Here is a 24,754-nt window from a genome sequence, read left to right on the forward strand (position 1 = left end):
GTTCATTGTATTTTACCACAAAAATTTAATAGACCTGGAATAAAGAGAGTTTGGCAAAGTTACCATCTCTGTCTCCACTTATAATTGCTTACACTAAGCAATTCGGCCAGCACAAAGCAAGAGAAAATCATAACAGAAGGAAAAGGGAAGGTTGTCAGGTGGAGCAGAACAGGTCTCACAGAATTTACTGTCAAGACACAATACATAAAAAAAAAAAACCTTACATGAATTATTTAGTGAAAAATAATTTTCATAACCGTTTATACATGATCTTATTTGTGTGAATAAAAATAAAAATGACATGTTTGAATATGAAATGTTATTTCATATGATTGAAATAAAGATCTCTAAAAAAACCCCACACATATATTCACAAGGATTAGAGATATTTGCTACGATTGATGCTTATTTAAATAGACCAGTATTATCATGATGCTTCAATTGTGTATCAGGTTTGTAAATTATACCAATGCAATATATAAAATATGCCACTAAGCTAAAATCATTGTAGACAACCAAATTCTTCTACTTTTTTTTTCTTCGAAAAACAGTATCTTACACTAGTCAGACATAGACTGTGCAGCCAGGTTGCCTGGGTTGGAATCCCAGATCTTCTATCACTTATAAGCTGTGCAAACTGGCCTCTTAAGTTCTCTCTGCTTCATAAATTTGTCAGATTTAGGTATCAATGCATGCACAATATGGATATACACATGCACAAAAATATGCCACATAGCATGCAGAAAAATATTAGCTAATTTTAATTATTATTTTTATTGCCCTACTGTGCTATATTACATAAGATGAATTGTGTTTACTGCTAGATAAATGATTAGTCTAATAAAATGTGTAGGCTACAAACGTGTAGCCTTCTCTCATGGTACCAAGTATTCGAACGCTCTCAGCTTTCTATCTAACTTTAAATATCAGTGTATCTTGAAATCCTAATCTTTGTGATTATCATTTTCCAATTGTGTTTCTGAAAATTCAGATAAAGAAGAAATATAACTCTGGGATTCTTGCAATTAATTAAAAAAAAAACAGAAATCACCATGATGGGCATTTAACTTTATCATACCGATTATTATAAAAATTAGATTGAAAGAAAAATCAACTCAGTAATTACTTTGTTTTTTTAATATATGAAATTTATTGTCAAATTGGTTTCCATACAATACCCAGTGCTCATCCCAAAAGATGCCCTCTTCAATACCCATCACCTACCCTCCCCTCCCTCCCAGCCCCCATCAACCCTCAGTTTGTTCTCAGTTTTTAAGTCTCTTATGCTTTGGCTCTCTCCCACTCTAACCTTTGTTTTGTTTTGTTTTTCCTTCCCCTCCCTCATGGGTTTCTGTTAAGTTTCTCAGGATCCACATAAGAGTGAAACCATATGGTATCTGTCTTTCTCTGTATGGCTTATTTCACTTAGCATTACACTCTCCAGTTCCATCCACGTTGCTACAAAAGGCCATATTTCATTCTTTCTCATTGCCACATAGTGCTCCATTGTGTCTATAAACCACAATTTCTTTATCCATTCATCAGGTGATGGACATTTAGGCTCTTTCCACAATTTGGCTATTGTTGAGATTGCTGCTATAAACATTGGGGTACAAGTGCCCCTATGCATCAGTACTCCTGTATCCCTTGGGTCAATTCCTAGCAGTGCTACTGCTGGGTCATAGGGTAGGTCTATTTTTAATTTTTTGAGGAACCTCCACAGTGTTTTCTAGAGTGGCCGCACCAGTTTGCATTCCCACCAACAGTGCAAGAGGGTTCCCATTTCTCCACATCCTCTCCAGCATCTATAGTCTCCTGATTTGTTCATTTTGGCCACTGTGACTGGCATGAGGTGATATCACTCAGTAATTACTTTGATAAATAAGCAATAAGTTTTCAAGCAAAAAGTTTTATTTTTTTTTTAATTTTTGTAATGTATATTTATTTTTAAGAGAGAGAGAGAGGGAGAGAGAGAGAGAGCGAGCATGTGGGGGGGGGGAGGGGCACAAAGAGAGGGAGACACAGAATCTGAAGCAGGCTCCAGACTCTGAGCTTCCAGCACAGAGCCCCACATGGGGCTTGAACCCACAAACCGCAGGTCTGACACTCAAGAAACTGAGCCACCCAGGCATCCCTCAAGCAATGAGTTTTAAATTGTACGTGTATAGGAAGATGGCGGCGTAGGAGGACGCTGGGCTCACCGCGCGTCCTGCTGATCACTTAGATTCCACCTACACCTGCCTAAATAACACAGAAAACCGCCAGAGGATTAGCAGAACAGAGTCGCCGGAGCCAGGAGCCAAGCGCAGACGAGAGGCCCACTGAAGAGGGTAGGAAGGGCGGCGAGGCCGTGCGCGCTCCACGGACTGGCGGGAGGGAGCCGGGTCGGAGGGGCGGCTCCCCGGCCAAGCAGAGTCCCTGAGTCTGGCTTGCAAAAGCGGAGGGGCCTGACGGACTGTGTTCCGACAGCAAGCGCGACTTAGCCTCTGGGAGGTCATAAGTTAACAGCTCTGCTCGGAAAGCGGGAAGGCTGGAGGACAAAGGGAGGGAGAGCTGCTGAGCCCCCTGAGGACAGAGCTCAGTTTGGTGGGGAACAAAGGCACTCGCCAGCGCCATCTCCCCCGCCCATCCCCCAGCCAAAATCCCAAAGGGAACCGGCTCCTGCCAGGGAACTTGCTCGCTCCACACAAACACCCAACTCTGTGCTTCTGCGGAGCCAAACCTCCAGCAGAGGATCTGACTCCCTCCCGCTGCCACAGGGCCCCTCCTGAAGTGGATCACCTAAGGAGAAGCGAGCTAAGCCTGCCCCTCCTGCCCCCGTGCACCTTGCCTACCCACCCCAGCTAATACGCCAGATCCCCAGCATCACAAGCCTGGCAGTGTGCAAGTAGCCCAGACGGGCCACGCCACCCCACAGTGAATCCCGCCCCTAGGAGAGGGGAAGAGAAGGCACACACCAGTCTGACTGTGGCCCCAGCGGTGGGCTGGGGGCAGACATCAGGTCGGACTGCGGCCCCGCCCACGAACTCCAGTTATACACCACAGCACAGGGGAAGTGCCCTGCAGGTCCTCACCACATCAGGGACTATCCAAAATGACCAAGCGGAAGAATTCCCCTCAGAAGAATCTCCAGGAAATAACAACAGCTAATAAGCTGATCAAAAAGGATTTAAATAATATAACAGAAAGTGAATTTAGAATAATAGTCATAAAATTAATCGCTGGGCTTGAAAACAGTACACAGGACAGCAGAGAATCTCTTGCTACAGAGATCAAGGGACTAAGGAACAGTCACGAGGAGCTGAAAAATGCTTTAAAGGAAATGCAAAACAAAATGCAAACCACCACGGCTCGGATGGAAGAGGCAGAGGAGAGAATAGGTGAACTAGAAGATAAAGTTATGGAAAAAGAGGAAGCTGAGAAAAAGAGAGATAAAAAAATCCAGGAGTATGAGGGGAAAATTAGAGAACTAAGTGATACGCTAAAAAGAAATAATATACACATAATTGGTATCCCAGAGGAGGAAGAGAGAGGGAAAGGTGCTGAAGGGGTACTCGAAGAAATAATAGCTGAGAACTTCCCTGAACTGGGGAAGGAAGAAGGCATTGAAATCCAAGAGGCACAGAGAACTCCCTTCAGACGTAACTTGAATCGATCTTCTGCACAACATATCATAGTGAAACTGGCAAAATACAAGGATAAAGAGAAAATTCTGAAAGCAGCAAGGGGTAAACGTGCCCTCACATATAAAGGGAGACCTATAAGACTCGTGACTGATCTCTCTTTTGAAACTTGGCAGGCCAGAAAGAATTGGCACGAGATTTTCAGGGTGCTAGACAGAAAAAATATGAAGCCGAGAATCCTTTATCCAGCAAGTCTGTCATTCAGAATAGAAGGAGAGATAAAGGTCTTCCCAAACAAACAAAAACTAAAGGAATTTGTCACCACTAAACCAGCCCTACAGGAGATCCTAAGGGGGACCCTGTGAGACAAAGTACCAGAGACATCACTACAAGCATGAAACCTACAGACATCACAATGACTCTAAACCCACATCTTTCTGTAATAACACTGAATGTAAATGGACTAAATGCACAAACCAAAAGACATACGGTATCAAAATGGATTAAAAAAAAAGACCCATCTATTTGCTGTCTAAAAGAGACTCATTTTAGACCTGAGGACACCTTTAGATTCAGAGTGAGGGGATGGAGAACTATTTATCATGCTACTGGAAGCCAAAAGAAAGCTGGAGTAGCCATACGTATATCAGACAAACTAGACTTTAAATTAAAGGCTGTAACAAGAGATGAAGAAGGACATTATATAATAGTTACAGGGTCTATCCATCAGGAAGAGTTAACAATTATAAATGTCTATGCGCCGAATACCGGAGCCCCCAAATATATAAAACAATTACTCATAAACATAAGCAACCTTATTGATAAGAATGTGGTAATTGCAGGGGACTTTAACACCCCACTTACAGAAATGGATAGATCATCTAGACACATGATCAATAAAGAAACAAGGGCCCTGAATGAGATATTGGATCAGATGGACTTGACAGATATATTTAGAACTCTGCATCCCAAAGCAATAGAATATACTTTCTTCTCGAGTGCACATGGAACATTCTCCAAGATAGATCATATACTGGGTCACAAAACAGCCCTTCATAAGTTTACAAGAATTGAAATCATACCATGCATACTTTCAGACGACAATGCTATGAAACTTGAAATCAACCACAGAAAAAAGTCTGGAAAACCTCCAAAAGCATGGAGGTTAAAGAACACCCTACTAATGAATGAGTGGGTCAACCAGGCAATTAGAGAAGAAATTAAAAAATATATGGAAACAAACGAAAATGAAAATACAACAATCCAAATGCTTTGGAACACAGCGAAGGCAGTCCTGAGAGGAAAATACATTGCAATCCAGGCCTATCTCAAGAAACAAGAAAAATCCCAAATACAAAATCTAACAGCACACCTAAAGGGAATAGAAGCAGAACAGCAAAGGCAGCCTAAACCCAGCAGAAGAAGAGAAATAATAAAGATCAGAGCAGAAATAAACAATATAGAATCTAAAAAAACTGTAGAGCAGATCAACGAAACCAAGAGTTGGTTTTTTGAAAAAATAAACAAAATTGACAAACCTCTAGCCAGGCTTCTCAAAAAGAAAAGGGAGATGACCCAAATAGATAAAATCATGAATGAAAATGGAATTATTACAACCAATCCCTCAGAGATACAAACAATTATCAGGGAATACTATGAAAAATTATATGCCAACAAATTGGACAACCTGGAGGAAATGGACAAGTTCCTGAACACCCACACTCTTCCAAAACTCAATCAGGAGGAAAGAGAAAGCTTGAACAGACCCATAACCAGCGAAGAAATTGAATCGGTTATCAAAAATCTCCCAACAAATAAGAGTCCAGGACCAGATGGCTTCCCAGGGGAGTTCTACCAGACGTTTAAAGCAGAGATAATACCTATCCTTCTCAAGCTATTCCAAGAAATAGAAAGGGAAGGAAAACTTCCAGACTCATTCTATGAAGCCAGTATTACTTTGATTCCTAAACCAGACAGAGACCCAGTAAAAAAAGAGAACTACAGGCCAATATCCCTGATGAATATGGATGCAAAAATTCTCAATAAGATACTAGCAAATCGAATTCAACGGCATATAAAAAGAATTATTCACCATGATCAAGTGGGATTCATTCCTGGGATGCAGGGCTGGTTCAACATTCGCAAATCAATCAACGTGATACATCACATTAACAAAAAAAAAGAGAAGAACCATACGATCCTGTCAATCGATGCAGAAAAGGCCTTTGACAAAATCCAGCACCCTTTCTTAATAAAAACCCTTGAGAAAGTCGGGATAGAAGGAACATACTTAAAGATCATAAAAGCCATTTATGAAAAGCCCACAGCTAACATCATCCTCAACGGACAAAAACTGAGAGCTTTTTCCCTGAGATCAGGAACATGACAGGGATGCCCACTCTCACCGCTGTTGTTTAACATAGTGCTGGAAGTTCTAGCATCAGCAATCAGACAACAAAAGGAAATCAAAGGCATCAAAATTGGCAAAGATGAAGTCAAGCTTTCGCTTTTTGCAGATGACATGATATTATACACGGAAAATCCGATAGACTCCACCAAAAGTCTGCTAGAACTGATACATGAATTCAGCAAAGTTGCAGGATACAAAATCAATGTACAGAAATCAGTTGCATTCTTATACACTAACAATGAAGCCACAGAAAGACAAATAAAGAAACTGATCCCATTCACAATTGCACCAAGAAGCATAAAATACCTAGGAATCAATCTAACCAAAGATGTAAAGGATCTGTATGCTGAAAACTACAGAAAGCTTATGAAGGTAATTGAAGAAGATTTAAAGAAATGGAAAGACATTCCTTGCTCATGGATTGGAAAAATAAATATTAAAATGTCAATACTACCCAAAGCTATCTACACATTCAATGCAATCCCAATCAAAATTGCACCAGCATTCTTCTCGAAACTAGAACAAGCCATCCTAAAATTCATATGGAACCACAAAAGGCCCCGAATAGCCAAAGGAATTTTGAAGAAGAAGACCAAAGCAGGAGGCATCACAATCCCAGACTTTAGCCTCTACTACAAAGCTGTCATCATCAAGACAGCATGGTATTGGCACAAAAACAGACACACAGACCAATGGAATAGAATAGAAACCCCAGAACTAGACCCACAAACGTATGGCCAACTCATCTTTGACAAAGCAGGAAGGAATATCCAATGGAAAAAAGACAGCCTCTTTAACAAATGGTGCTGGGAGAACTGGACAGCAACATGCAGAAGGTTGAAACTAGACTACTTTCTCACACCATTCACAAAAATAAACTCAAAATGGATAAAGGACCTAAATGTGAGACAGGAAACCATCAAAACCTTAGAGGAGAAAGCAGGAAAAGACCTCTCTGACCTCAGCCGTAGCAATCTCTTACTCGACACATCCCCAAAGGCAAGGGAATTAAAAGCAAAAGTGAATTACTGGGACCTTATGAAGATAAAAAGCTTCTGCACAGCAAAGGAAACAACCAACAAAACTAAAAGGCAACCAACGGAATGGGAAAAGATATTTGCAAATGACATATCGGACAAAGGGCTAGTATCTAAAATCTATAAAGAGCTCACCAAACTCCACACCCGAAAAACAAATAACCCAGTGAAGAAATGGGCAGAAAACATGAATAGACACTTCTCTAAAGAAGACATCCAGATGGCCAACAGGCACATGAAAAGATGTTCAGCGTCGCTCCTTATCAGGGAAATACAAATCAAAACCACACTGAGATACCACCTCACGCCAGTCAGAGTGGCTAAAATGAACAAATCAGGAGACTATAGATGCTGGAGAGGATGTGGAGAAACGGGAACCCTCTTGCACTGTTGGTGGGAATGCAAATTGGTGCAGCTGCTCTGGAAAGCAGTGTGGAGGTTCCTCAGAAAATTAAAAATAGACCTACCCTATGACCCAGCAATAGCACTGCTAGGAATTTATCCAAGGGATACAGGAGTACTGATGCATAGGGGCACTTGTACCCCAATGTTCATAGCAGCACTCTCAACAATAGCCAAATTATGGAAAGAGCCTAAATGTCCATCAACTGATGAATGGATAAAGAAATTGTGGTATATATACACAATGGAATACTACGTGGCAATGAGAAAAAATGAAATATGGCCTTTTGTAGCAACGTGGATGGAACTGGAGAGTGTGATGCTAAGTGAAATAAGCCATACAGAGAAAGACAGATACCATATGGTTTCACTCTTATGTGGATCCTGAGAAACTTAACAGGAACCCATGGGGGAGGGGAAGGAAAAAAAAAAAAAAAGAGGTTAGAGTGGGAGAGAGCCAAAGCATAAGAGACTGTTAAAAACTGAGAACAAACTGAGGGTTGATGGGGGGTGGGAGGGAGGGGAGGGTGGGTGATGGGTATTGAGGAGGACACCTTTTGGGATGAGCACTGGGTGTTGTATGGAAACCAATTTGTCAATAAATTTCATATATATATATATATATACACATATATATATATAAATAAATAAATAAAAATAAAATAAAAATAAATAAATAAATAAATAAAAATAAAATACAAAGAAAAAAATAAAATGTGATTAGCAATAAAAAAAATTGTACATGTATAGCTACTGAATAATGTACTCTGTTCCTCTGTTCTGATTTGATTCATACACCTTGGAATACATTGTATCTATTCAATATGAAAGTTTTGCAGTGGCCTCATCAAAATGTGTGAGTGTGGATTTTTTTTTTTTTTTGGTTGGGGAAAACAATATATATGATAAAATCCTTTCAGAACAGTATGAAAAGTTTGGATTTTTGAATACTAGTTCATAACAAATTTGTTTAGCAACTATAAAAAATTAAGATAGATGCATATTTTGTGCCTTATGTCAAAGTATTTTTCAAACTAACTAAAGATCCAAAGGTAGAAAACACTTAACCCATGCAAGCACTTAAAATAAGTGTTAAGGGCTTTTGTTTTTTCAGTTTTATTAAGAAATAATTGACATACATCACTATATAAGTTTAAGGTATACAGCACAATGGTTTGATATATATGTGTGTGTATATATATATATATATGATTACACAAGGGGTTCAGTTACCATCCATTTTCTCATATAGTTACAATAAAGAAAAACTTTCCCCTTGTAATGAGAACTCCTAGGATTTACTCTTAGCAACATTGTTATATATCATACAGCAGTGTTACATCATCATGCTGCACATTCCATTGTAGTACTTACTTATCTTGTAACTGGAAGTTTGTACCCTTTGACCACCTTCCTTCAATTTCCTCTTCCACTATTCTCTGCCTCCAATAACCACAAGTCTAATCTCATTATCTATGGATTTTTGTTTTTGTGGGGTTCTTTTAGATTTCACATGTAAATTAAATCATACAGTATTTATTTGTCTGACTTATTTTACCTACTATAATGCCTCCGAAGTCCATCTATGTTCTTGTAAATGGTAGAATTTCCTCATTTCTTTGTGGCTGAATATCACATACCACAACTTCTTTATCCATTCATCCATTAATGAACACAGGCTGCTTCCATATCTTGGCTTTAAATAAAGATTCTATGAATGTGGGGTAAAGATATTTTTTCAAGTTAGTATTTTTGTTTTCTTTGGATACAGTCCCAGAAGTGGAATTGCTAGATCACACAAGAGTTTTATTTTTCATTTTTAAAGGATCCTCCATACTGTTTTCCATAGTAGCTATACCAATTTACATTCCCACCAACAGTGCACAGTGGTTCCCTTTTCTCCACATCCACACCAGCATTTCTTATCTCTCGTCTTTTTGATGATGGTCATTGTAACAGGCATGTGATACCCTATTGTGGCTTTCATTTCTATTTCCTTAATGACTAGTGATGTTCAACATCTTTTCATGTACCTACTGGCTTTCCTATATCTTCTTTTGAGAAGTATCTGTTCAGGCCCTTTAACGATTTTTAATTGGGTTATTTATTATTTCACTATTGAGTTTTAGGGGTTCTTTATACATTTTGGATATTAAGTCTAATCAAGTAAATGGCTTGCAAACGTTTTCCAATTCCACAGGTTGTCTTTTCATTTTTTATGGTTTCTTTGGCTGCACAAAAGCTGTTTAGTTTAATGTAGTCTCACTTGTTTATTTTTTTTATTTTGTTGCTTTGCTTTAGGTTGTCATATCCAAAAATTTATTATCAAGATCTATATCAAGGAGATTTACTCCTATATTTTCTCTTAGAAGTTTCATGGTTTCAGGTCTTACATTTAAGCCTTTAATCTATTTTAAGTTAACGTTTGAGAGTAGTGTGTAGATCCAATCTCATTCTTTCACACGTGTATATACAATGATCTCAGCACCATTCATTGAAGAGACTCTTTCTCCACTGAGTATTCTTGGCTCCATTCACAAATATTAGTTGATCTTATATACTTGGTTTATTTCTGGGCTTTCAATTCTCTTCCATTGGTATATTTGTCTATTTTATGCTAGTACCATACTTTTTTGATGACTATAGCTTTATAGCATAGCTTGAAATTAAGAAGTGTGATATCTCCTGCTTTGTTCTTTCTAGAATTTTATTTTGGAGCTTTTTGTGTTTCCATATAAATTTTAGGAGTATTTTTCATACTTCTATAAAAAATGCCATTGGAATTTGATAAGGATTGTAATGAATCTACAGATGACTTTTGGTAATATTGACATTTTAACAACATGAATTCTTCTAAGCCATGAACATGGAATACTTTTTCACTTATTTATGTCTTATTCAGTTTATTTCATCAATATCTTACACTTTCAGAGTAAAGAGCGCTTACTTCCTTAATTTATTTCTAAGTGTTTTATTGTTTTTAATACTATTGAATAGGATCAAATTATTTCTTGTTCAGAAAATTCATTGTTAGTATATAGAAGTGCTACTGACTTTTTTTTCAATTTTGTATTCTGCAACTTTACTGATTTCATTGACAGTTATGGTTGAGTCTCTGGGGTTTTCTATGTATAAAATTAAGTCACCTGAAGAAAGAGACAGTTTTACCTCTTCCTTTCCAATTCTGATAACTTTTATCTCTTTTTCTTGCCTGACTGCTTTAGCTAAGACTTCTAGTACTATGTGCCTAAGACTAGTGTGAATGTCTTCTTCCTGACCTTAGAGGAAAAGCTTTCAATCTTTCACCTTTGAGTATGTTAGCTGTGGGTTTGTCATATATGGTCTTTATTATGTTGAGATATGTTATTATGTCTAATTTTTAAAGAATTTTTATCATGAATGGATGTTGAATTTTCTCAAAAGCTTTTGTGGTGTCTACTGAAATGATCATATGATTTTCTTTCATTCCATTAATGTGATATATCACACCGATTGATTTGCATATGTTGAACTATCTCTGCATCCCAAGGATAAATCCCACTTGATCATGATGTATGAATTTGGTTTGTTAGTAGTTTATTAAGAAATTTGTCATCTATATTCATCAGGGATGTTGGCCTGTAGATTTTCTTTTGTAGTAATGTTCTTTTCTGGTTTTTGTATCAGGATAATACTGGTCTCATAAAATAAGTTTGGGAGTATTTTCTCCTCTTCAACTTTTTTGGAAGTGTCTGAAAAGAATTGGTGTTGATTCTTCTTGAAATGTTTGATAAAATTCACTAGTGAAGCCATCTGGTCATGGGATTTTCTTTGTTGGGACATTTGCTTCAATCTCCATACCAGTAATTAGTCTATTCTGGTTTTCTATTTCTTCCTGATTCAGTCTTGGTAAGTTGCATGTTTCTAAGAATTTTTCCATTTCTTTAATTTGTCCTGTCTGTTGGTGTATAGTTGTTCATAGTAGCCTCTTATGATCCTTTGAATTTCTGTGGAATAAGTTGTAATGTCCCCTTTTTCATTAAGAATTTTGTTTCTTTGGGTTCTTTTTCTTTTCTTGTTATTCTAGCTAATGGTTTGTCAATTTTGTTTATCTTTTCAAAGAACCAACTCTTAGTTTGGTTCATCTTTTCTGTTATTTTTCTGCTCTATTTCATTTATTTCTAATCTAATCTTTACTATTTCCTTTCTTCTGTTAACTTGGAGGCTCAGTTTATTCTTCCTTTTCCAGCTTCTGGAGAATCAAGTTGTTTATGGGATCTTTCTTCTTATTGATGTAAAATTTTATTGCTTTGAATCTCCCTCTTAAACTGCTTTTGCTGCAACCTCTAAGTTCTGATATGCTGTTTCCATTTTCATTTGTCTCAAGAAACTTTTATTTCCCCTTTATTTCCTAATTGGATGTTTTGGTTATTCAGGAAAATGTTGTTTTATTTCCATATGTTTATAAATGTTCCACTTTTACTCTTGTGATTTTTTAGTTTCATGCCATTGTGATCAGAGAAGATACTTGGTATGTTTTCAATCTATTTGAGTCTTGTTTTGTGGCCTAACATATGGTCCATCCTAGAAAATGTTCTGGGTGCTTAAAAAGAATGTGTATTCTGCTGTTGGATAAAATCTTCTGAATTTGTCTGTTAGCACCATTCGATTGATACTGTTTTTCAAATCTGCTGTTTCCTTGTTGATTCTCTGTCTGATCCATCCTTTGTTGAAAGTAGAGTTTAAAGTTTCCAACTGTAATTGCATTACTATTTATTTCTTCTTTTAGCTCTACTCATTTTTGCTTATTTAGGTGCTCCAAAGTTGGGCACATAAATCTTTACAATGTTGTATCTTCTTGATGCATTGGCTTCTTTATCATTATATAATGACTTTCTTCTCTCTTGCCATTCTTAAAGATTTTTTGGTCTAATACAAGTATAGCTATCCCTTTTCTGTTTACCATTTGCTTGAAATGTCTTTTTCCATCCCTTTACTTTCAATCTCTGTGTGTCTTTAAGTGTAAAGTGAGTCTTTTGTAGGCAACATATTATTTTTTTTAATTTTTTAATATTTTATTTATTTTTGAGACAAAGAGAGACAGAACATGAGTGGGGGTAGGGGCAGAGAGACAGGGAAACACAGAATCAGAAGCAGGCTCCAGGCTCTGAGCTGTCAGCACAGAGCCTAATGCGGGGCTCGAACCCACAAACCGTGAGATCATGACCTGACCTGAAGTTGGACACTTAACCAACTGAATCACCCAGGCGCCCCAACACATTATATATTTTTAAAGCCAATTCAGCCATTCTATGTCTTTTATTTGCTGAATCTAATCTGTTTATGTTTAAAGTAATTATTGATAAGAACTTACTATTGCCATTTTGTTCACTGTTTTCTGGTTGTTTGTTGATCCATTGCTCCTTGTTTCTTATCCTGCTGTTTTTTTTTTTTTTTTGCATGTTTTGATATTTTTTGTTATAGGTATGCTTTGACTTATTTTTTGTGTGTTTTTTGTTTGTTTGTTTGTTTTTATGTGTTTGTGTGTAATTACTATAGGATATTCCCTTGAGGTTACCATGAAGCTTATAAAAGCTTAAACTTACCCTGTTTTAAACTGATAACTTCAATCGAATTCATAAACTTTACACTTTTCTCTTCCTCCTCGCATTTTAGGCTATAGCTATTACCTTTTTTTCTGTATTTAGTAACTAATAACAGATTATTACAGTTATAGTTATTTTCACTATGATTTTTTTTTAACTTTTAGAGATGTGACTGAAGTAGATACCACTATCACCATATTGTAGAATCTAACCATAACTATATATTTACCAGAAGCAGTGAGATTTATAGTACTTTTTACATGTTTTTGTAATGTTAATTAACATTCTTTTACTTCCACTCAAATAACTCCCTTTAGCATTTATTATTAAGGCAGGACTAGTAATGGACTCTGTCAGTTTTGTTTTCAGGGAAGTTTTTATTCTTCCTTTGTTTCTAAAGGATAGCTTCTCTGGGTATAGAATTTCTGGTTGGCAGTTATTTTATTTCACTATCTTGAATATGTCACCCCATTCTTTCTTGGTCTGAAAAGTTTCTGTTTGAAAATATGCCAATCGTCTTATGCGGGTTCCCTTATATGCAACTTCTCTATTTTCTCTTGCCGCTTTTAAAATTCTTTATGTCTTTCACTTTTGACAATTTAATTGTAATGGGTCTTGGTGTAGCCCTATTCATTTTCAACCTATTTGGGATTCTTTGGGGCCTCATGGATCTAGATGTCCATTTCTCTCCCAAGGGTTGGAAAGTTTTCAACCGTGGTTGCTTTAAATGTGCTTTCGGTCCCTTCTCTTTCTCTTCTCCTTTTGAAATTCCCATAATGTAAACATTGTTTCTTTTAGGGGTGCATGGGTAGCTCAGTCAAACATCTGACTTCAGCTCAAGTCATGATCTTGCACTTCACATGTTCAAGCCCCACGTCGGGCTCTGTGCTGAAAGCTCAGAGCCTGAAGCCTGCTTCAGATTGAATGTGTTTCTCTCTGCCCCACCACCCTCATGCTCTCTGTCTCAAAAATAAATTTAAAAAGAAAATATTAAAAAATAAACAAAAATTGTTTAATTGTGTCCTATAATTCTTACAGGTTTTCTTTACTCTTTTTCATTTTTTTCTCTTTTGTCCCTCTGAATAGCCAATGTTCTATCTTCCAGGTTGCTGATTCTTACCTCTGCATGGTCAAGTCTACTTTTGATACACTTTATTGAATTCTTCAGTTAAGTTATATTTTTCAACTCTAAGATTTCTGTTTTTTTAAATGAAGATTGCTATTTCTTTGTTAAACTTCTCATTTTTTTTCATGCATTGTTTTCTTAATTTTGTTTAGTTGTCTGTGTTTTCTTATAGTTCACTCAGCTTTTTCAAGAGGATTATTCTGAATTCTTTGACAGTTCATAAATTTTCCATTTTTCTTAGGGTGAATTATTGGAGCTTTATTAGTTATTAGTTACCTTTGGAGGTGTCATATTTACCTGATTTTTTTTGTAACCCTTATTTCCTTACATTGGTATCTGTGCATTTGAGTAATTTTGCTTCTCTTCCAGACACTACTGGTATGCTTTGGCAGAGACAGGTTTTCACCAGTAAGCTCAGTTGGGGTTTCTGGGTATATCTGCTTATAATTTCCTTGGGAAGGTGGGGCCTGCTATTATGGTCTGTTTTGGAGAAAGGCAATTTTTTGAGCTCTGAAGATGGGCATGGGGAGGTGTGCTACTGGCTATCAGTTGAACAGTCCTGCTGCCTTACTTTTGTATTGAAGTGAGGCTATAGGATGGGCTTCACAGACAAGACATCTTGTCTGCTTTACTGGATGACCAGGACTAGACCCTATATTCACTAGTATATGGTATATAAACTTACTTCCCTGCCCTGGTAGGGCAGCAAAATGGGCCTAGAACTCAGGGCCTGAACTGCTTCTTGTCTGGTGAACGTGTTCAAATTTTAACCTGCACTGGTGTGTTGAAATGCTATTTCACTCATTTCCTAGTAAAATATTCAGACATTCCACTACTAGAAAGGTTTAAAGATTACTAATATCTTTAAAGAGTTCATCAGTTCCACCATATCAACCATCAAAGGATTAGACAGAATCACTGTGTCTAAGCAAAAAGTCATGCCAATAATAAGACAAATGAAACTAACTATAGAATGATTAGCAATAAGTAATTAAATACTGGTGTTTTCCAGGCTTTTGGCAAGTGAGTTTTAATGGCCTTCAGGTTATGTCATTGCAACTTTCCTGGTGCACTTAAAGAGCTTAAAAAACTATTTAATGAATAATTTAGCAGATTTAAAGTTGTGTACCCTATGAAAGAATTCAGTTGATTTCAAAAATTTAGTTGAGAAATCAATTGTGTGGTTTTCACTGGGACTGGCTGGGGTTTCACTGGGACAAGGGAGAAGTTAATATTAAATTATATACCAGGTTTAGCCTAGAACTAGCACATGAGGAATACAATTCAGGTTCTTAAGGATATAATGTCAGAAATTAGATCTTGTTGACTCAGTTCTAATTCCTTTAGGACCTTTGACTGTATCGTCAGTCTTCATTGCTACCTGTATCCTACAGATAACCATCACTTAGACAAGTTTATTATAACTTTATTTCAAAGCTAAAGAATATTTTTATCTATTTTTGGGATACTTTCACACATTTAGTTGTGCCAGTCTATAATGTATACTTTCCTTTCAAAAAATGTGTTTTAATTCACTGCCAACTAGTAAAAATTACCATCTGGTCATGATAAAAGCAGTTCTTCCTTTTCTCTTTTTTTCTTTTTTTTTTTTTTCATTTCATTTCACCCCCAATCCACTCAGAATCAGATTATTTGCAAAGCTTTGACTCAAGGTCAGAGTGAAGTAAAATATTGCACTTTTCTTCTAAGTAAAAAGAGCTGAGTCGTATATACTCTACGCTACTGTACACTTAAGCTTTCTTGTTAAATTAAAAATTGGAATCTAAAACATCTAGGGCAACCTCTTCTTGATTACTGAGGACAAAATAATTTTATTTGACTTGACTGCATTTCTACTGCATTAGAAATGCACTGCACATAACCTTCCTCACATTGTAGGCGCTAGTCGAGTATTTGATTTTAAGCTGGAAAACATTTCAATCAAATTGCAGCTTAAATTAAACTAATTCTATCATTTCAAGAGTAACTATTGAGTACTACTTATAAAGGTCATATGACCTACTTTTCTCTCCTAATCTTAAATTCTGAGGAGTTGCATAGGTACATTAAAATGCTCTTAAGCTGATTGAATTTGTTGGCAAGGTTGGAAGGTGACTAAAAGACAACTCTACAGTCAAGTGTTAAAAGTGTGATCAAACTTTTGCATTCATCCTAGAAAGAAGACAATAATACCAGCAATTTATTATGTGAAACACAAAGTATGGTTGAAATTACAAAGGTAAGATAGCAAACTCCTGAAACCTATATTCTAGTACTGAAGATTTGTATTTTAAGAAGAAGTAAACTTTTTTATATGATAGTTTGTTACAGTGTTTAATATTAATATTAGCATTTAATAATGAAAATAATTTATATAAAGTATCCCAAATCTCTCACATATATTAGGTACTTAATACCTAGAGTCTGATGAATTATTGTGTATAAATAATAAAAAAAACCCACATTTGTTATATACCCACTATGGAACTGACACTGTCTTTTAAGATTCATGTGCATCATGTTTTAATTGTAATAACAACCCTATGATATAGATACATGATATAATATGTAAATATCCCCTTCTTACAAATGGGGAAATTGAGAAAGAGAAGAATTAAATAATTTATTTCAAGTCTGATTGTGTGATTCCTTTCTACAAGTTCCTCACCACTATGAGGTGCTGACTCTCTATGAAGTGTCATTGAAAAACACATGGGCCCTTGACTTCAATGATCTTATGTTCCACTGAAAATACGCTCTATTACAGTAGATATAATCTTTTAATTCATTTCTGATATTCATTTGAAAGGCTTGGCTAATATTTGAGCAAGTTTAATGTTATATTAAAAATATTAACCATCTTGTTTCTACTTTACAAAGTAATATTTTGAGTACTTCACATAGTGAACACTTACAAAAATTTCACACAAAATGAAAACATAAACATGAATTTAATATATTTTCATATCGGTGAATATCCTATAAGATAAATTTATAATTCTGTCTCATCAGTAATGTTTGTCCATTCGATTTATAGCTTACCTTTCTAGAAAGAGTTGACAGAACTAGAAGAGGAGCAATTACTGACATGAAATCAAGGAGAACCAATACAAATATCTATCTAGCACTAGGATTTTTTTCTTTTTTGTCAGAAATGTATATGTTCAGCCAGATCCAAATAAAGTAAATAGCAATGCTTGCAGTCTTTCAGTTTATCATTATAAATGTGCTGCATATAATCCATATCAGTAGTTAGGTGCAGTGCAGCTTTGTGTATCTTTGACTAGAGAAACGCACCATATTCCATGTGAAAATAAACCACCACTTCTACAGTCATGGATATTAACACTTGGAATATACTCAAAAATAAATATGAGGAAGATCTGAGAAAACTTTTTTTTTGTATCCATTATTACTTGTTGCACTATGAAGTTCAAGAACAAATATGGGAATGCATACTAAGCAGGGAAAAAAATTTAAAGGCATAAACATTTGACTTCCACTGAAAACCAAATTCAAAAGTTCTCACAGAAGCTTTTAAAGAAGGTTTATGGAATAAAAAACAATTTGGGGATATGGACAACATATATGCTTTTTAAAATATTTTTCAAGGAATGACATTATTCTTTTTTTAGTATTTGTTTCTTTGTTTGTTTAGAAATTAGGGAAGGTGCAGATAGAGGGGGAGATAGAGATAGAGTGTAGATAGAGAGAGAATCACAAGCAGGCTCCATGCTGTCTGTGCAGAGCCCAAAGCGGGGCTCAAACACATGAACCATGAGATCATGACCTGAGCCAAAATTAAGTGCCAGACACTTAACCGACTAAGCCACCCAGGTGCACCAAAGAATGACATTATTCTGAAAGCAAAAGAGGGAGCGGAGCTCATAAAGTTTATATACTTTATGATTCTTATATTTTAATTTGTAAGAGAAATACACATACTTTCATTATAAAATCTTAAGTCCCTGATGATAAAGGCCTTTGCTCTATGTCATTTTGTAACTTGGAAAGAGATTTCAACTGACATCAATTTTAATCTAGCTAATGTAATTTAAAAATATCTTTGCAAGTGCTAGACAAGCTTATAAAATTTAAAAATTTGTCTCTTGATTTTTTGTAATTTTTATTTTTATTATTATTCAATTTAATATTTGTAGTCTTTCCTAAAGTCCCCATGAATATTTTTAGGAAATAGAATTTCCTGAGAGACAGTGTGAGAAATAAACCTCCACAGCTCAAGACAGGATTAAATGACATACACTCCACATATCAGACCAAAAGATACCAACACCAATCTCTACCAAATTTCTACATTAACACAATTAGGAATTTAACAAAAAATAACGTAGAGATTTCAAGGTTTAGAAAGAAGTGTGCTAACGGTCATGATTTGAAGTTTTGGAGGTTAAAACTTATAAGACAAAGTGTATATAGAAGTTGAAAGGAGGAAATTAACACAGGAAGCATCCACTTTATTTTAAAGATCCAATAGATAAGGCATCTTCATACATATTATGTCCTCAGTCTTCGTTAATAACTAAAGACTGTATACGAAAATAGAATTTCAACATGCTCCCATGAGATTAGGATATGCAGGAAACTGTCCTCTGAACTATTCTTCATTTATAGTCACTTCCTGGATGAACTTATCCAGTCTCATGGATTTCAACATCATTCATATGCCACCTGTGCCTATCTCATCTTGGTTCTTGGCTCCTGTTCCCTCTTGCCTGTTCAAGGAAACTTCCAGCATTTCTCCTGTCTTTCTTTTCTAGTGGATTAGATAATTAGCATACAAATAAATATGCAAAACCTTTATCATATATGATTATATATGATAATATACATGAAAACACACACATATATATACATATACCGCCACTTAAAAAAAAAATTCTCACTCGTCCCTTTATCCCACTCTAGTTACTGTCCTACATCTTTTCTGTCTTCACAACATTTTTTAAAAGTATTACCCGTAGTCACAGCTCTGTTTCCTTTGCTCTGGTTGCCTTGAATCCATATCTCCAGTCTGCCTTAATTTTCCTCATCCCATTGAAATTTATTTTATCACCATCACCAAAGATAACTGCACTGTCAAATCCTGTAACACTTCCAAGTCCTCATATTACTGGACTTATCTTCAACAAATTGCCTGACCAACTAGGTTACTTTCTTCATCTTGAAATACTATCTGAATATCACCCATTTGCTTCCCCTTTGCCCATTTTGTTTCATTAGCTTTCACTAAAACTACTATTGCTGATTTTGTGTATAGCTTTTCAAACTGTATGTATAATATATCAATATTTTTCAAAAATTGGAAAATATGTCATACAATGTTGTATGTTTTGCTTTTATAATTCCTTTACACTATACTAAGTTTTCCACAATGTTGATATCAAGATAGTATCTCTGAACTGACAAATTAATGAGAAAATATTAAAATAACTATAATTTCCTCAAGGATGTCAGAATCTTTCTGGTTGTATATAATTATGTCTCATCACATATTAAAACGACAAAAAGTAGGAAATAGTGGAAATAATCAACAGTAAAAAATAATATATACTGTGATCCATCTTTGTCACTCTTTTTTTAGATTTTTAAAAAGAATCCAAAGTACATGCTAAGTATATACATCAATATGAAGATCTTACTATTCATGTCTTCATCATGTATATTTATTGATCCTAGTTAAATTGAAACTGGGACACCTCTACTCATTTCTTTAGATAAATTTGCTTCCTTAAATTTTAAGTGACTTTAACAAAGTCTCTAAGTGGTATAAAATATGGTATATTGAGAGGTGCTGATGATAGAAAAATATTTTTAAACATTTTCAAAAGATAGGAGTTCTATGATGAGTTAAAAGTTTGGTTCTCCATCTAATCAACTGACAACAAACCACAGATTGCAGGTCAATACTTCTGTATGTAATGACTTAACCTTTCATTAAATACTCTAGAAGTAGTTTGAGGTCATTGATTCTAACAAGTACAAACTATGAATATATATGCATGAGGTTTTTGTTTTTCAAATTCATTGTTTGCCTAGCTGTACACTGAATGCTTGGACTCTCTTTTGATCTGTGCTCTGGGTCCTTCAGAATCGAAGAGTACATTATGTTTCCAGGCATTATTATGAGATAGAGTGATGTCTATCAAGAATTAGCCTCATTAAGCTTCCAATCTGTTGTTTATTAGTTTTTTTAATGGTTGTTATTTATCATATCATACAATTTAATTCTGAAGATCAGGCACAAAGATAGTAAGAATCAATTCATAGTACATGAATGACTTATTTAATGTGACATTCTATAAAGAAAGGAGAATGATTAAAAATACCTAAACTATGGGATGAGAACTCCCAACAATTTGCCTAATAGGAAATATAACTTTAGATGTAATCAACTAAAATTAAAACACACCATACGGCTAATAAGTCTTCAGTCACTTCATTTTATGGGTGGACGAACCCTTTCTACAGATGTGGGGCTAGGAAAAATACCTTAATGTTGCTCATATGTTGATTTTTGGACTTTTTTCTTCCTCCTGAGTCTTTACTGTTTCTAATTTCTCTCTGTATATTACACAGTCTAAGTATTAGAATTGTCTGTGTCACAACAGAAACTTCAATAGATGTGAGTTTTTACCATGAATTATTAAAAATTCTTTCTTTGTAACAAAACTGATTTCTGAATTTATCAATATGCACTATATTTTCAGAAAAGTGAACATAACATATAAATACAGCTGAATGAATTCCATAAACTAAACACACCACGTACTCAACGTTTAAATCAAAAAATAAAACATTACCAGCACCCTAGAAGCTCCCCTTCTACCACTTCCAGTCACAAAAGACCTCCTAATTTTCTGCTTTATACAAATAAAATTATGCAGGGTGTGCCTTTTGTGTCTGGCTTCTCCTACTCAGCAATCTATTTTTGAGAGCCGTTTATATTGCTGCCTGTGGCTATAGTTCATTCTTTTTGCTCTATAGTATTATAATGCATGAATATGCAATGATTAATTTATCTATCCTACTTTTGCTGGGCATTTGGTTAGTTTCCAATGGGTGGCTATTATGAATACTGCTGACACAAACATTCCAGTACATTTCTATTTTGAACACATGTATACATTTCTGTTGGAGTGTGAGATCATAGCAAATACATATCATCATATCATCTTTAAGGGTATAGTTGCTATTTTTCAAATTATTTACCTTATACAATTTCTGTTTCTGCTATTCCCATTTGTACAGATTTCAGACTTATCCCCACTTCTCCAATGAAGACTCACAGACAACAGCAAAAGGTCTCCATTACCTTGTCAATGGCGCTTCTGGTTGACATACATTCAGAGCTCCTATTCAGTACTGATTTTCAGACTTGCATAGCAGTACTTAGTTAGCATTTTATGGTCCCTAGTTCTTTATAAGGTCTTTAGCACAATTCTTTAGCACAGCCTGCAGCTTGTGCTCAATAAGAAAAATGCCTCTCCGGTTATACAGAAATCAGATTAATACTATTTCCTGTCTCATTTTAGTAATTATTTTTTCCAATAATAGATGGAATTTTGCTGTTTAGTTATTTCATGCTTATAAATTATGAACCATAGATCATACACAATATTTAATTTAATTGTCACACACTAACATTATATAGTGATATTAGCATCCCTTGTTATTCAGGAGAGTAAGTCAGAATAAGTAATGCTCTAAGCCACATTTTAAATTAAATGTTATAGCTGTTGACATTAAGGACCATAATAATTGAAGAAATAAACATTAGTAAGTAGCACCTTACAAAAATATCTAGGGAAAGGCCAACAAACTATTACGTTGATGTAAATATTCTTTAAATGTCTATCTATGACAAATCTTATTAACCTAATTTGCCACTGTATATTTATCATACCCAATTAGAAAACAAAACAATCTGAGACAGTGCTACGGTCTGAATATGTCTGCCCCAAAATCCATATGTCGAAATCCTAACCCCTAAAGCTAATCCTACCCTCTGTTAATAGGTGTGGCCTTTGAGAGGTACTTAAGTCATCAGAGTGGAGCCTACTTGAATGAGACTAGTGCCCTTATTTTATTTTTTTTTAATGTTTATTTTTATATTTTGAGAGAGATAGTGAGCAGGAGAGGAGCAGAGAAAGAGAGAGAATCCCAAGCAGAATCTGGGCCGTTAGCACATAACCCAACACAGGGTTCAATCCTACAAACAGAACTGTGAGATCATGACTCGAGCCCAAATCAAAAATCCAATGCCCAACCAACTGAGTCACCCTGGCACCCTTATAAAAGTCTCCAGAGAGCTCCCTACCACCTTCCACTATGTGAGGGTACAATAAGAGGTCTGTGACCTGGAAGAGGGCCCTCACCCAACCAACCATTGCCAGTTCCATGATCTTGGATTTCCAGCCTCTATAACTGAGAAATAAAAATCTATTGTTTTATAAGCTACCCAGCCTGTGGTATTCTGTTATGGCAGCATGAACAAAGATAGACAGGAATATTCCTTTAATATCTACTGTACATTTTAACATGGCCAATTCTAAACCAAAAGTATGTGTCTTTTTTCCAAATGTAAAGTACACACTAAAACTCTTAAAGTAACTCAATATTTTCAACTATTGTGAAAAAGATTAGCATACATTCATTTCAAATGTTATTCTTTATATTTTGAGGGCGTGCTGAAGAAATGTGCTAAAGCATCACAAAGATAAATAAAGCTGTTGTTAATTTATCACATATTTCACCTGTACAAACCCACATCTGTGTATTTTTACATGGTATCAATATGTTCCTTCCTATTGCTATTGGATAGATATTATGCAACTTAAGACTAAAAGGTTACTGAAACCAAATATACCTGCAATATTAGTTTCTCAATAGTAATTCCTATTGTACCAAATTGAAATATAAGATTTTGCAAGAAGTCACTGTGTAATGAAACTCAAAGAACAAATATTTGCATAACATACCTAATAATTGTTACCACAGTAATATTCAAAATGTTATGCCAAATTACATGTGAATTAGTACACAGGATTACTAGGGCAAACCACAGAATTTGAAAATTAAATTGTTGATGTCAACAGTATCTTGACTCACTTTCAATAACTTTTTTATTAATAGATTTATTTTAAATGTTTATTTTTGAGAGAGTGAGAGAGCGTGTGTGCGTGCGGGTGTAAAGAAGCAGTGGAGGGGCAGAAAGTGCGGGAGACAGAGCATCTGAAGCAGACTCAGTGCTGACAGCAGAGAGCTCAACGCGGGGCTTGAACTCAGGAACCATGAGATCATGACCTGAGCTAAAGTTGGATGTTCAACCAACTGAGCCACTCAGGCACCCCTATTAATGGATTTTATACCCTCAATAACACTCCAAAACACTGCTAATCTCAATTCTTCAAATGTACCTACCATTCAAAATTCAAATGTCGTTATTATGCTGATAATAACTGTAACAGTAACCATGATATCCCTTTCTAATTGATTGCATTTGAACCAAAAATACTTATCTGAACCTCTTTTCTTTCTTCCATGCACTTTTCACTTTCATACATTTTTTTTTAACCCACTACATTCTATACTAAGTGCCTGAGCTTATCTCTTGGATTTACACAAATTTATACTCTTCCTTTTACCTTCTATATTTTACATTCACCAATCACTTTATATCTTATAATAATAATGATCTCGCAATGGCTAACTGATAGCTTTTCAGTTTTAGCAAAAATGAGCTTTCTGAAGCATATGAAGGGTATGTATACTCGTTGTCACACACTGATCTTCTACCTCACTTTCTCCTTTAAAAAAAAAAAGAAAAGGAGTCCTTGCTCTCTACACCTGCCTCATGGTATACTACCATATTACCATGACTTTTCTCTAACAACCTGTACTATACCTACTTACCAGCCCACTCCAACCCTCTTTATTGGTTTCTCTTTCACTACTTCCTTCTCTAAACCTGGGCACTTTGGTTTAGTCTTCTGCCTTTAGATTTCCTCTTTTCATCTACTTCTATGATCCCAAATATTATTTCTATGTGATGACTCAAATACTCTATCCAGCACCTTACATCAGCATTTCCACTTACAGCATAGCAGCTTTCATTTCATATCCCACTCTCATTTCAGACTAATCTAAAATCAAACTTAATATTTCCCCTATAAAACTAGTTCTCTTGTCTTACTCTGCTTTTCAAAATGTCTACCTCTTTTCCTAGATATCATTCTGACAACTACTTTCCCCTTATATTCATATTCTGGAAATATATTCTATCAGCTATTTTTTTTAATTAAGCCGAACATCTCTCTCTCATATTATTTCCATCATCATCACCCCCCTTTCAGTTTCTGTACTCCTAGGCCTTGTATAGTCCAAGTACACTCTTCTGTTTGCTTGTTACATATAGTATTGCCATACTAGTATTCCCAGAAACCCCACTCTGTCTTTACACACCAACTCCACATTCCCTGGCCCAGATCACCAAATTCCTTGACAGCATGGCCAAGATCAGCCTTTGTAGACTCGTCAACTAGAAACGGAAA

Source organism: Lynx rufus, unplaced genomic scaffold (assembly GCF_022079265.1).
Source record: "Lynx rufus isolate CCGP_SWC_20201006 ecotype Redwood Valley unplaced genomic scaffold, mLynRuf1.p SCAF_5, whole genome shotgun sequence".
Classification (NCBI taxonomy): domain Eukaryota; kingdom Metazoa; phylum Chordata; class Mammalia; order Carnivora; family Felidae; genus Lynx; species Lynx rufus.